This window comes from Schistocerca americana, chromosome 8 (assembly GCF_021461395.2).
Source record: "Schistocerca americana isolate TAMUIC-IGC-003095 chromosome 8, iqSchAmer2.1, whole genome shotgun sequence".
Taxonomy (NCBI): domain Eukaryota; kingdom Metazoa; phylum Arthropoda; class Insecta; order Orthoptera; family Acrididae; genus Schistocerca; species Schistocerca americana.
This window is the reverse complement of record NC_060126.1, coordinates 57,937,132-57,950,131: the sequence shown is the minus strand read 5'-3', so window position 1 is coordinate 57,950,131 and position 13,000 is coordinate 57,937,132. Positions and strand designations below refer to the sequence as shown.

Below are 13,000 nucleotides of genomic sequence, written 5' to 3'. Positions count from 1 at the left end.
AGTGTGGGCGCATGAACCAGGTGCCTGCTGTAGAGGCCAACAGGCCGCAGGAACGTTCGCTGAACGGCCTTTAGCGACACGCTGTTCGTAGCCCCTTGGCTTATGTGGGTGGTCTGTCAGTTGCGCAATAGTTCCACATCTATTCTCACCAACTGCGACATAATCACATACACAAACAGTGATTCAATACTGTCAAATGTTTTTTATTCCAGTCTCTGATCACAATATCAATTCTTTAGACGATGACCGGTTTCAGTCCGTAATGACCATCCTCAGACCTTTTTTACACCATGTCCTAAAGTGATAAGGCCATAATGACATCGTCAAAACATAAAAATATAATCAGCACAGCATCGTCACATGGACCTATATTATTATACAATCACTATGTGGGCGATGTGGCCATTCTACACCTTATTTTAGATCCATGCTCTGCTGATTGTATTTTTACGTTTTGACGTTGCCATTATGACCTTATCACTTTAGGACATGGTGTAAAAAAGATCTGAGGATGCTCATTACGGACTGAACCCGGTCTTAGTCTAGATATTGTGATCAGAGACTGGAATAAAAAATATTCCACGTCTATTCGCTGTACACTTTGCAACTGTTATTCGGCCCCGACATATACGGCTTGTGGAGCACCGTAGTTGCCTCGGTGCTGATTTTGGATAGCGGCATTTTTCCATGCACCATATACTTTAACCAGGATGGCACATGGCCACTTAACAAACTAAGCCGATTCGAAAATGCTTCCACACTTGGCCCGAAAGCCGGTGATCATGCTCTTTTGGACGTCAGATAAATCATTCTGTTTCCACTTTACCACAACGTCTGCACGGCTTTCCGTGGCGTGCCGACACGCTTCATATACGCTCCAGTGCCACTGCGGCCACCTACAGTCTGTTGGGTTGGGTTAATTTCGGAGAAGAGACCAAACAGCGACGTCATCGATCTCATCGGATTAGGGGACGTTTTGGAAGGAAGTCGGCCGTGCATTTTCAAAGGAGTCATCCCGGCATTTGCCTGGAGTGATTTAGGGAAATCATGGAAAACCTAAATCAGGATGGCCGGACGTGGGACTGAACCGTCGTCCTACCGAATGCGAGTCCAGGGTGCTAACCACTGCGCCACCTCACTCTCTAGAGTCTGTGACTGTTGATGTCGAACATAGGTGGTGGTCACATCAATGTGACAGGGCTATGTACATCCCAATCGTAGTGGAAGGATTAGCGTTCTACACACATGCCTGCATGTCTACACAGCAAACCACTAAACAGCGACTGGCGAAAATCGCTATATTGCACCTTATATCATAGTGTCGGGGGACAGGGGTGGGGGCAGCAGGAGAGGAGGTGGCGGGCGGACCATCGGTGAGCTGTGGTCTTCTGGGATGTGTTTCTGTACTTTGAAGCTACTCAACACGCTACGGCAACAAATGTCAGCCGGACGATGTGGCCGAGCGGTTCTAGGCGCTCCAGTCTGGAACGGCGCTTCTGCTACGGTCGCAGGTTCGAATTCTGCCTCGGGCATGGATGTGTGTGATGTCCTTAGATTAGTTAGGTTTAAGTAGTTCTAAGTTCTAGGGGACTGATGACCTCAGATGTTAAGTCCCATAGTGCTCAGAGCCATTTGAACCAATAAATGTCATTTCTCACTTATTCAAAAGGTGGGAGCACACTGCCTGCTGCAGGAGTAGTTTTTGGTCCTGTAGGACTTCTTTGCATGACAGTGAATTTACTATTTGTGCTCATTTCTTTCTGCAATTGCTCAACAGACAAAATTTACGTTTATAGGACAAAAACAAATAAAGGTAAAGGTAGCTTATTGATACTTTTAGCAGACAATGTAATTAAAATTTACTAGCCTGAGTCTGTTCTCATATTACAGATGCCTCCTACGTGTTGGCAAAGAGTGCTTCAAAATTAATTGCATCAGTACTTGTAAACTGCAGCACATAAACAGATTCTACAGAAAATATAAAAAGACATTACTCTTACATAGCCAGTCACCACAAGCAATAATTTACGAAGGGCGTAACTGGAGTGGAGACAATGGAATCTGCAGCAAGGAAAGGTAGTGACAAGATGGGGTCGCATGTGGATAAGCTACTCATATTTTGACGAATACAACACTGATTGAGAAGACCTGATTTTCACTAATAAGACGGTGGCAGATTAGCAGCAATGGCATTGAAACTTATCCAGTGACTGCGTCCCCTACTAATCAGCTCCCAAAAAGAACTTGACCTGAAGGACTCACATCTGGCCCTAACCAGAATGGAGGGAATGTAGTATGTAGTAGAGGAAGGTAAAGAAAATAAACAATTTCCTACTCTTCTGGAATGGAAGACGAAAAGACATTCAATAATTTCGGTCACTTCAATTAATCTTCATACATGCATGTTTCATCACTGGTATGAGCAGCATGCAACCGTGAAGGAGCGTGTTCGTTTTGGCTGACTGCCACATTTTGCCTTGCTTGCTTGCTTCCTTGCTCTGTCCATAGCATGAATAGATCCAATATAGGAGTCCTCGACCTATTTAAACAAAAAGAAAGTATATTATTCTCTGGTCTAAAGTTTTTGAAACCCAATCAGGTACAATTAAGTGTCTAACACAAAAATTTTATTTAATTATAATATAATATTCAAGTAAATAAATTTAACCAGTTAAAATTTAATATTTAACAAAATAAATTTATTCAGTAAAAGTTATAAAATAGAAAAATTCTCAAAATTTATTGAAATTCCATAATATGAATCAAACGACCTTTAATTTGTTTTTTGCACCGATACATAATTTTCTCCAATTTATCATCACCTTCTGAAAACATTTTAGAATAACGATGTGGAAGAGCAATTTTAAATTTATTGTCTTAAACTAAAAAAACCTTGAAAGATATCGTTCATAAAGTAAGAGATCCTGGCAGGGGACGCTAATTACAAGATAGCGAAATCTATATACATAAAAATGTGATCCTGGCAGGGTACGCTAAATTACAAGAGAACACTTGACAGGGAACCCCAAAATTAAAGTTATCTTGACAGGGTACGCTAAATGTAATGGCTACGAAATTTTATCCTTCTGACAGGGAACGCTAAATGAAATAGTTACGAAAATTTTCCTGACAGGGTCCGCTAAATGGAGTGTTTACTCTTCGCAGCTGACGCTAAAATGCATGATATCCCAAAAGAGTCGTACACAATGAAAGTTAACGCTTGGGGTTATTATATTAATGTGATCATTTGATTGGGAAGGCAGGCAAAATTTAGTTTATTGACAACATTTATTTTTCCAAACACACAAAAAACAAAAGAAACAAAGACAGGTCTAATTAAACCTAAACAGATTATTGTCGAATATTGTAAGCAACTAACAGGTGGTTTAAGACCACAATGGACAACGATCCTGGGTGGAAAAGGTGAGTTAAATACACTGGCCCTATAAGAAAAAAATTTAGATATCGCGGTCTTCAATTGTTCTTAAGCTGAGTAGACTTTGACTGTTCAATCTACATTAGGCTGTGGAGGTGCAGCTGAGAGCAAGTGGCGATTGGAGTTTGTACGCCTAGACAAGGCTGTAGCAGCAGTACTTTACCCTGTTTGCTTCGTGCGTCGATGTAACTTGCAGCTGGCAAGTCGTGTGAGGCAGTGGCAAGACGTAAGGCGGCACTGGTGAGTCAATCGCGCCCACGAAAGTAATTAAAAATCCCACGATCTAGCGATCAGGCAGACGGATCGCAATTTACTCCCCGAAATCACGGTAAATTTCTATGTGTGACACACCCGTTCACTGGCCGTACCAAGGACCTATTCGACTCACTTACACGGCAGAACGCACAAGGATGCCATACATCGAGACTGGTAGACCAAAACTAATAAGTGTGCCCTCGGCAAACAAGTAGTTCGAGACGTTTGAAGTCACATAGTCGGTAAAGTGAAAACTTCACCACAGGGTCCCCAGTCTAACATCGCAAGTTGAGTCAGTCTTAGGGCGGGTCCCAAGTACCAACTACACCTGCCAAAGCTTCCACCAGAAGTTGCTTCCAGACCAAAGTCCGGAGCAAGAGTGCCTAATACCTCTCCAGATAAACCAAAATTCCCGTTTTTCCGCACAGTACAAGAACGACAACGCGTTCCACTCTGTCTTGAGCCAACCACAGAGCTTTAGAGGCACTAAATTTCCTCTCCTACACGCCAGCAAAAACTCACGAGCAAACAGCGCAAGAGTTACGAGACCTACGTCTCTGGAAAAAAAAGAAACAGAAAATTACTGACTTTTTAAGATTTTGCAGTGGGATAAGGTGTTTTTCTCTAAAGTCCCATCCCTTCCCACAGCAACAAGCGAACAGATACAATATTACATATCTTTATCTTAATTGCCTAAGCCTTACAGCAAGTGAGTCCCAGCTATGTGGTGTAATAAAAATTCTATCTCTAACATTTCCCAGTCGCCAGCGTTTCCTTTACGACCAAGGCGGCCAATGGAAGTGGGTGACAGGCCAAATTTGTAAATTTTTATTAGGCGTGGTGCAGTCCACAGTGCCCTGTTTACAACTCCAGTGTGTAGACATGTCCCTTCAATCTTTCGCCTTCATCCCAGCTGTATGTTGACGCCGATGCAGGTAAAGTGGACATTGTCCTGCTGAAAACCCCTCTCAACCAGAGTGTGATCTGTTGGCCCCTATACCACTGTGGGCCTATCCGTCAAGATTTACTAAGGGATGGCTCGCTGTCACTTGCTTTCAACTTCAAACACGCCGTTTCTTAGAACTAATTACCATAAAAATTCCTCATGCTTCTAGCTCCATCTGCGCCTACTCAGGCAGTTAACATTCGTGGGACTCGCACCAGTTGCGTAACATTGCAAAAAAATGTTTATTTCATACAAAATATTTATGAAAATCGGTGAGAGAGTAACTTATCTTCTATTAACCTTTTGACACTATTACTTACCAGAACTTCGGCTTTTTAAATATTTTAAGATTTTTTTCTGATAAATTTATAAACTGGTCTGCACAACGATCATTATAACAATTTAGTTCACTTAATTAATTTTTAATGCTATAACTCAGGATCATTTTTTCCAATTTATTTATGTATAATGAATTTAGAATTTAAAAATTAGATCGTGTACACTTGAAATGTACCTGCAATCGATCCCCATGAGTTCTTTATTTGTTCAAAGAGAGGAACAAAATAAGTCCGTAGGTACATTTCAACTACAAATGTCTTAATTCTTAAATGTCTAAATTTTTTGTATATACATAAAGTGAAGAAATGCATGTACTGACACACATTTGTAAATTACAAAACTCACATTATATTCTGAAACAAATAAACTGAGAATTTATTCATGATTAAATGTAGATGAAGTCAGAGTGTTCATTAATTACTATAATGAAAATAATTTTAGACATAAAACTATAAAATCTATTTGAAGCATTTACGAAACAGAATAATCAACCTCATCGAAACTCCTGAGGCCAATACTAAAAATGATGATGATGAATTGAAAAATAAAACCTTAATATAGATTATTGAAATCTTTAAAATGAAAAATTGAAAAAGATTTTCTAAGGTCAGTAAATAAGAATTCATCGGACCTATCAAAATATCTGAGGGTAGTATTAATAATACAGGTAATAAATTGAAAAATAAAACTTTAAATAAACTTTGAGCAATTTGTAAAGTGATAAATTTAAATTATTACTCTAATTTTTATAGACAAGAATTAATAGAACTTATCGAAAATCATGAGGTCAATACTAATCAACAAGAATTAATAAAACTTCACAAAATTCATGAGGGCAATATTAATAACAATGATACTGGATTGAAAAATTAAATTAACTATTGTTCTTTTAAGATTATTTGATTTCATACTTACTTATGATTATTGTGTTATCCAATCACAAGGAAAATATCTTCATAAATGAGTAAATGTTATTAGAAATACACACTCAAAATGTGAAGTAACTTTAAGAATTATTTATGTTCCTTATTCTGTTAATTTATGCCAAAGAATTAAAGAGATATTGAATGTTGTTAGATATGGCAATTACTTCAATGTTTGGGATAACTATTCACAAAAACAATTGTTTGATGATACAATTCTTCTTGATGATACAATTCTTCTTGTTCCAGTCATTGTTTCAATAAAAGTTAAAATTCAACAACTTTCTCATATTTAGGTTTTCAATATCATTCATGATAATTTTATATACATTTAATGAACTACACCATGTGAGTCAACTGAACTTCGAATTTCAAATCTTCAAATGGACCTAATCTTAAAACTGTCATCTTTAATACAACAATTATCAGAATGAATATAATATTCAATAACGAAATGTTTCAATTTTCAGTAATGTGTTACATTTATGTAAAAGAATTTTTCAATGATAATTTGTTTTTTATCTATCCAACTGTTTTGTAAATATTATCGAATCCTAACAACTCCTTTAAAATCTTGATTGTAAAATTCTTTAGCATTATCTTTTTGTAAATTTATCTGTTGACGTATTTTGAATGTTTTTGACTGCATCAACTACATCATTTCCTCTTTTATCTGTAACTGGAATAGCCCAAGCAAATTTTGAAAACACATCAATACTGGTTCATAAATATTTATATTATATACTTATTTTCGAAACCCCTTTTTAGTTACCTCGGTCCATTTTAACTAATCCTGCTTCTCATAAATCGTCAGTACCAAGACAATGCAAATTTAACTTTTAAATTTTTTCTCATTTATTTATGTAATTACTTCCAATAACTTCATCATGAACATTCGGTCTACAACTTTTAACAAACTAAATCTTTTTAGTTTTACAAATTGAACAAATAACTTAAATACCCCGTCTTCCATTTTTAGTTGTTACTCTGTGAGGATTAAGTGTCTCAGTAAGATTTTAACACTTCAAACAATAGGTATGATCCATTCATGGAGATGAAAAATTTAATACATTTTAAATTATCCTTCCATTTGATCACCATAATTTGATTCTAACAACAGTTCCAAAAATAAATTTATTTCTACATCTACTGGAGCAATTTTAAATTTATCTTTTAGTCTTATAGACAGATACATGCACACCTTCTGTTGAGTGGTCAAGTGTAGTTATTCTCTAAAAGAAGAATCTTGATTTATATTTTTAATGACAACAAAAACTTTTTTAAGAATAAAACAATACTCATTGAAACTGTGCTTCCTTTGTTCACCTCCAGTCATAAACACAAACTCAGTTTTACTTGTTTTGTAATTAAAACCACCTTTCCCTGCTGCTTCTTAATTTATTTATCCCAGATGCGTTTCGCCTTTTTCTTGTTCTAAGGCATCATCAGTGGGATCTATAACGATACAGTTTTGTTACTTTCAGATTATTAAACAGTTCACATCGCGATATTATATGTAAAACAGTAATTACTTACGATTTACTGAGCTGCGTTTCCTCTCATCTGGTCTGGAGGTCGCACTACCACTTTATTACCAACATATAAGCACAACTTTGCCTTTTGACCTCCTTCTCACTGTTCACCATGCTTCTCCTTCTTTTTTTGTGTAGTGTTGTTCCTTTGCTGCTTGATATAACTATTTCGTCGGATACAGCTCTTCATAATGTAAATATTGGAATCCATTAATGTTTATCACACACTTTCCCTTTAAGATTACTTAACTGGTTTAAGTATGGAGTTGAATCTGCCTGAAGAGTAGTAATCAGAGAAGTAATCTGAAAAATCTTTAATCTGTAAAGTAATTAGTTACACTCGTTTTATTATGTTTATAAATATTTTGATTAAAATGTGTTGTATTAACTTTATTACTGAACTGAGTTAGAATACATGTGTGTTCAGTTTTTTGCAACACGATTGGCTAGTCACTGACTAAAGTCCATGTTAGCTGATGCTAAATCATTTTGCAAATATTGTATAGAGACACCTTCATAACCACTAATAGGATCACTCATACTACTAATCTTCTATCTTTAAAAGAAATGTAAGACTTTATTGCTTTAAAAAGCTTGCCTAATTCTTTTTGAAATTGTTTACTCACTTTTCTATATACATTTTCTTTAAGACTTCACTAATCAATCAAATCATTTATTAACATTTGATTTTACTCCATGACTAAGTCACTGACTTAAGTTCTAGGTAGCATTAATTGATGCTAACCGTTTATTAAAATTGTAGTCTAATGATTCTACTTGCTGAGTTAATCTCTGACTAAGTTGGTAATAGCCAATGCTGTGTCTGCTTTAGTCAATGCTGATGACTGAAGATTTTCTAGTGGCAGATTAAGTCGCAGACTTTTGATGATGCAGTCAGTAGTAACCAATGTTAGTTCTTTATAGTTTATGTAATCCCTAAAAATGGCAAGTTATTAAATTTAAAATTTCATTAAAATTCTCACCATCTGGTAATAATTTTGACATCAAGATACACAAGTAGCCAAAAATAAATTGTCTTTTGGGATTACAATATAAGTATTTCTACTGAAATAATTTAGTAATTCTTTCAGTACACTTCTGGCAAACGAATCAAATTTACATTTCTTATCTCTATTCTTTTCATAACAATTCCAGTAAGTACCATCGTTATCAGAGATGCCTAAATTAATTTACCGACATTCATATTGTTTCGGATGAATACTTAGCTTCTGAATCATGCATTCGCCATGAAAGTGTTTAATTTTTAATCGCTTAACAAGCTTTTCTATATCAATGTCACTTAATGTATTTATTTTACTTTATTCAGTACAGAGCTGACTTTATTTTCCATTGCTGAATTACGTTTTTTGTTCTGCAAATTCCTTATGACTTCTCTGTAATTTGTGAGCAGATAACCCAATAGCAGCTACACCTTCAGCCAATGAACCAATTGTGCCTGATGCTAGTTGTAAAATTGGAAGAAAACATCCTTCATGCATACTTAAATGTAAACTGTCTTTCTTTTTCATTAGATATTCAATCATTTTTTTCACAACAGAATACCTAATGTTATAAGCAAATTTCCACCAACTTTTTCTCTCTATTTGTCTTTCTAGCATTAGTAAAGGACTTACCAATACAAGTAAATTGTTCATAATTTAGTTTAATTTTAATTGCTTAGCCGGCCGAAGTGGCCGTGCGGTTAAAGGCGCTGCAGTCTGGAACCGCAAGACCGCTACGGTCGCAGGTTCGAATCCTGCCTCGGGCATGGATGTTTGTGATGTCCTTAGGTTAGTTAGGTTTAACTAGTTCTAAGTTCTAGGGGACTAATGACCTCAGCAGTTGAGTCCCATAGTGCTCAGAGCCATTTGAACCATTTTTTTAATTGCTTTTTGTTTACTCTTCTGACTAGATAGAAATGTATAATAAATACTGATGATATTCATTTATACAGATTAAGATATTAATAAGCAATCTACAAACCTCATCCTCTCTCATCATGTTCAGTAACCATTTCTAAGTTTCATTTTACATACCTTATTTCTCTAACAGATGTTGCTGCTGATTTTTCATCGAAAGAGTCTTCTTCAGGATACATTCTTTCTTTTGTAGCTAATTAAAGTTCTTTGACCACCTCATGTCTTTTTCCAGCACTTTTTATCTCTGTAGACAATACTGTTTTTTACAAGCCTTGTCTAATGGATTAATTTCTTGGTCACCATGTGCTAATCTTCCTTCTTCTTTTTTATTAGACCATAATAATTATAACTGGGAAGATGCATTTCAAAAGGCAGTTTATTAATTAAAATATTAACTTATCCTTTTCCATTTTATTTCAGTTCCCAATATGTGTAAGCAACATTATTCAAAAATATTACAAAACAAAGAATCCCTTTTGGATTATTAAGAATAAAATAGTTAAATTTGTTTGTTAACATTTTTATTATTCCAACTTTTCAATTGCAATATCTTTACTGCCAGCTAACCTGTCATTTAATTGACAGACATTGTACATCCATTCATATTAGTTTGTGTTTTCTGTACAACTTTTAATCAATCCTGTACCTACAGTTCTATTTCATATCGATTACTTTTTATCTCGTTCCACAAAGTAACCAATATATTCATCCCTTTACATCCCTTATTTGATTTTACTCTATTACTTTCAGCATCATATTTGTCACAAAAAATTGTGTTGATTGCTATTTCTTTATAGTTATTTAGATCATCTTGAGTATAATCAGTATTATTCAATTCTTATTTCGATAAAAGCTTCACTAACGCTTCTGTAGCAATGTAAATCATAAAATTGGTCTACAGCAACTATTCGCAATACCCTGAAGATTAAGGACAAGATTTGGAGATAGATGCTTCAAAGGGAGCAACAAAAGTATCTAAACAACGATTTCGTACTCTGCATGATGTCTTAATGTTGTTCTGTATATGGATAAATGAAAAGCAATTGCAAGGAGACTCTATTAATGAGAGCAACATTGCCAGGAAGGCGAGAATAGTTTTCAGCAACTTCGTTAAGTTCATGCCAGTATCATCATCGGTCGAAGAAGTGTTTAAGGCAAGCTGTGAATGGTTTGAGAAGCCCAAGAGAAGAATCAGTATCCATAGTTCTGTGAGGCACGGCAAAACAGCCAGCTCCGATATAAAGACAGCAGAGAACTTCATCAGCGACTTCAAAATGCTGATAGATTGTGAGAGTTATCTGCTTCCACAGGTTTTTAATTGTGATGAGATGGGTCTATTATAGAAAAATGTTCTGATGCGAACCTTTATAACAGCAGAGGAGAATGCATTGTCCGCTCACAAACAAATGAAAGACTGTCTCATGCCGCTATTCTGTGCCAATGCAAGTGGCTTTGAAAATTAACCTCTTGTTGGCCTACCATTCAGAAACTCCACGAGCCTTCAAGAAGTGTAAAGTCGAGAAGAACAAGTTAAATATCATGCCGTGATCCAATATCAAGATTTCGGTGACTCATGCTCCTTTTTGTTGTTGGATGAATGAGGTGTTTGGTCCTTCACTGCAAAAATATTTGCTTCAAATGGGCCTACGAGACCACGTCCCCGAAGAATTTCAATTCGTCAAGATCCAATTTCTGCCTCCCTACACCCCTACTCCAGTCTACGGACCAACAGACTCACCTTCAAGAAGCTCTACACCCAAAGCACTCTTCGAGCATTGTTTTGAGTTGACTGGACGTACCAGTCTCAGAGAGTTTACGAAATATCACTTTAACATCGTTGCCTGCATCAAGATGGGGAAGGGGTAACCAAGAGAGCTGTCACTTCTGCTTTTAAGAAGCTTTGGCCGTAGTGCATTGTCGAATGTGACTCTGAGGCCTTTGTGTCAGTACCTGTGGAGCCTGTAGTCAGTGAGAGTTTGTCTTTGGCAAAGAGCGTGGGACTAAAAGTATATAAGAATGATATCGGTGAAGTTGTGGAATATCATATCCAAGGAATGACCACCGAAGAGTTTATAGCGTTGCAGTGTGCAGTGTGCCCCGTCTGAGACTGGAACCCAGGACCTCCTGCTTACATAGAAGACGCTCTGTCTGACTGAACCATCGAGGACACAGAGGATAGTGCGGCTGCAGGGGCATTTCTTTGGCATGCTCCCCATGAGACCCACATATCCAACACTGTCCACACACTACATTTCTAGTGCCCCTGCCCACTATACTCATTACTCGCGGCAGTCAATTTACCGATTCCCATAAGAGTTGGGGCACTGTGAGTGCATGCGCACTGAAGAAGATCATTGGCCGGTAAGCCTTATCTACGGATATGAAGATGTTTGAGGAATGTGAGTGCATCCACACTGAAGAAGATCGTTGGCCAGTAAGCCCTATCTATATGAAGATGCCTTATATATATATGAAGAACAGATACCATCTTCGTATAGACAGCGCTTACCGACCAATGATCTTCTTCAGTGCGGATGCGCTCAAATTTCTCAAACTATTACCCGAATCGGTAGATTGACTGCTGCGAGTAATGAGTATAGTGGTTGGGGGCACTACAAATGTAGTGTGTGGACAGTAAGTTGGAAATGTGGGTCTTATGGGCAGCATGTCAGAGATAGGCCCCTACACTTGTACAATCCTCTGTGTCCTCGGTAGCTCAGTCGGATAGAGCATCTGCCACCTAAGCAGGATATCGCGGGTTCGAGTCACGGTCGGGCCATACGCTTTCAACTGTCCTCCTTGACATTTGTCAACAACTGTAAGCAGTTAATCGTCCGGATTTTATTGTACTTTCATTCTTCGTGAACTGCAAGATCACCAGTGGTATCTGTTCTTTTGGACATGTCCAATGCACCCACATTGCTCAAACACTTACGGGAAGTGGTAGATTTAACGACGCGAGTAATGAATACAGTGGACAGGGGCACTGCAAATGGGTGGCAGTAAACAGGAAATGTAGGTCTCACGGGGAGAGTGCCAGAGATAAGTCCCTGTAGTCGCACTATCCTCTGTGTCCTCGATGGCTCCGACAGATAGAGCGTCTGCCATCTAAGCAGAAGATGCCGAGTTCTGTCCCGGTTGGGGCACAGATTTTAAACTGTCCCCGATTATATTTATCAACGCGTGTAAGCAGCTAATAATATGTATTTCATTGTACTCTCATTCTTCGGGAACTGCTAGATCACCTACGGTATCTGTTCTTTCGGACATGTCCGAAAGAAGAGATACCATCTTAATACATTTGGGATGTGTGGCGTCGCCGGCCGGAGTGGCCAAGCGGTTCTAGGCGCTACAGTCTGGAACCGCGCGACCGCTACGGTCGCAGGTTCGAATCCTCCCTCGGGCATGGATGTGTGTGGTGTCCTTAGGTCAGTTAGGTTTAAGTAGTTCTAAGTTCTAGGGGACTGATGACCACAGAAGTTAAGTCCCATAGTGCTCAGAGCCATTTTTGTGTGACGTCAGAGCGCATCGTCGCCATACCCAGAATTTACTGGAAGGTGACTTGTGAGTGAAGATGTGGTGCCAAATCCCCCCAACGACCAACCAAGGCCTAATTGCTTCCATGCCACGAATCGTCGCTGCTATTATTC

At 37.7% G+C, this 13,000-nt stretch overlaps 1 protein-coding gene across 1 annotated transcript in view; it reads left to right on the top strand.

The window, feature by feature from the left end:
- LOC124545527 (NACHT and WD repeat domain-containing protein 2-like) overlaps window positions 1–13,000 on the top strand; it is a 1,590,779-nt gene that overhangs the window by 799,956 nt on the left and 777,823 nt on the right. The window lies entirely within an intron of this gene.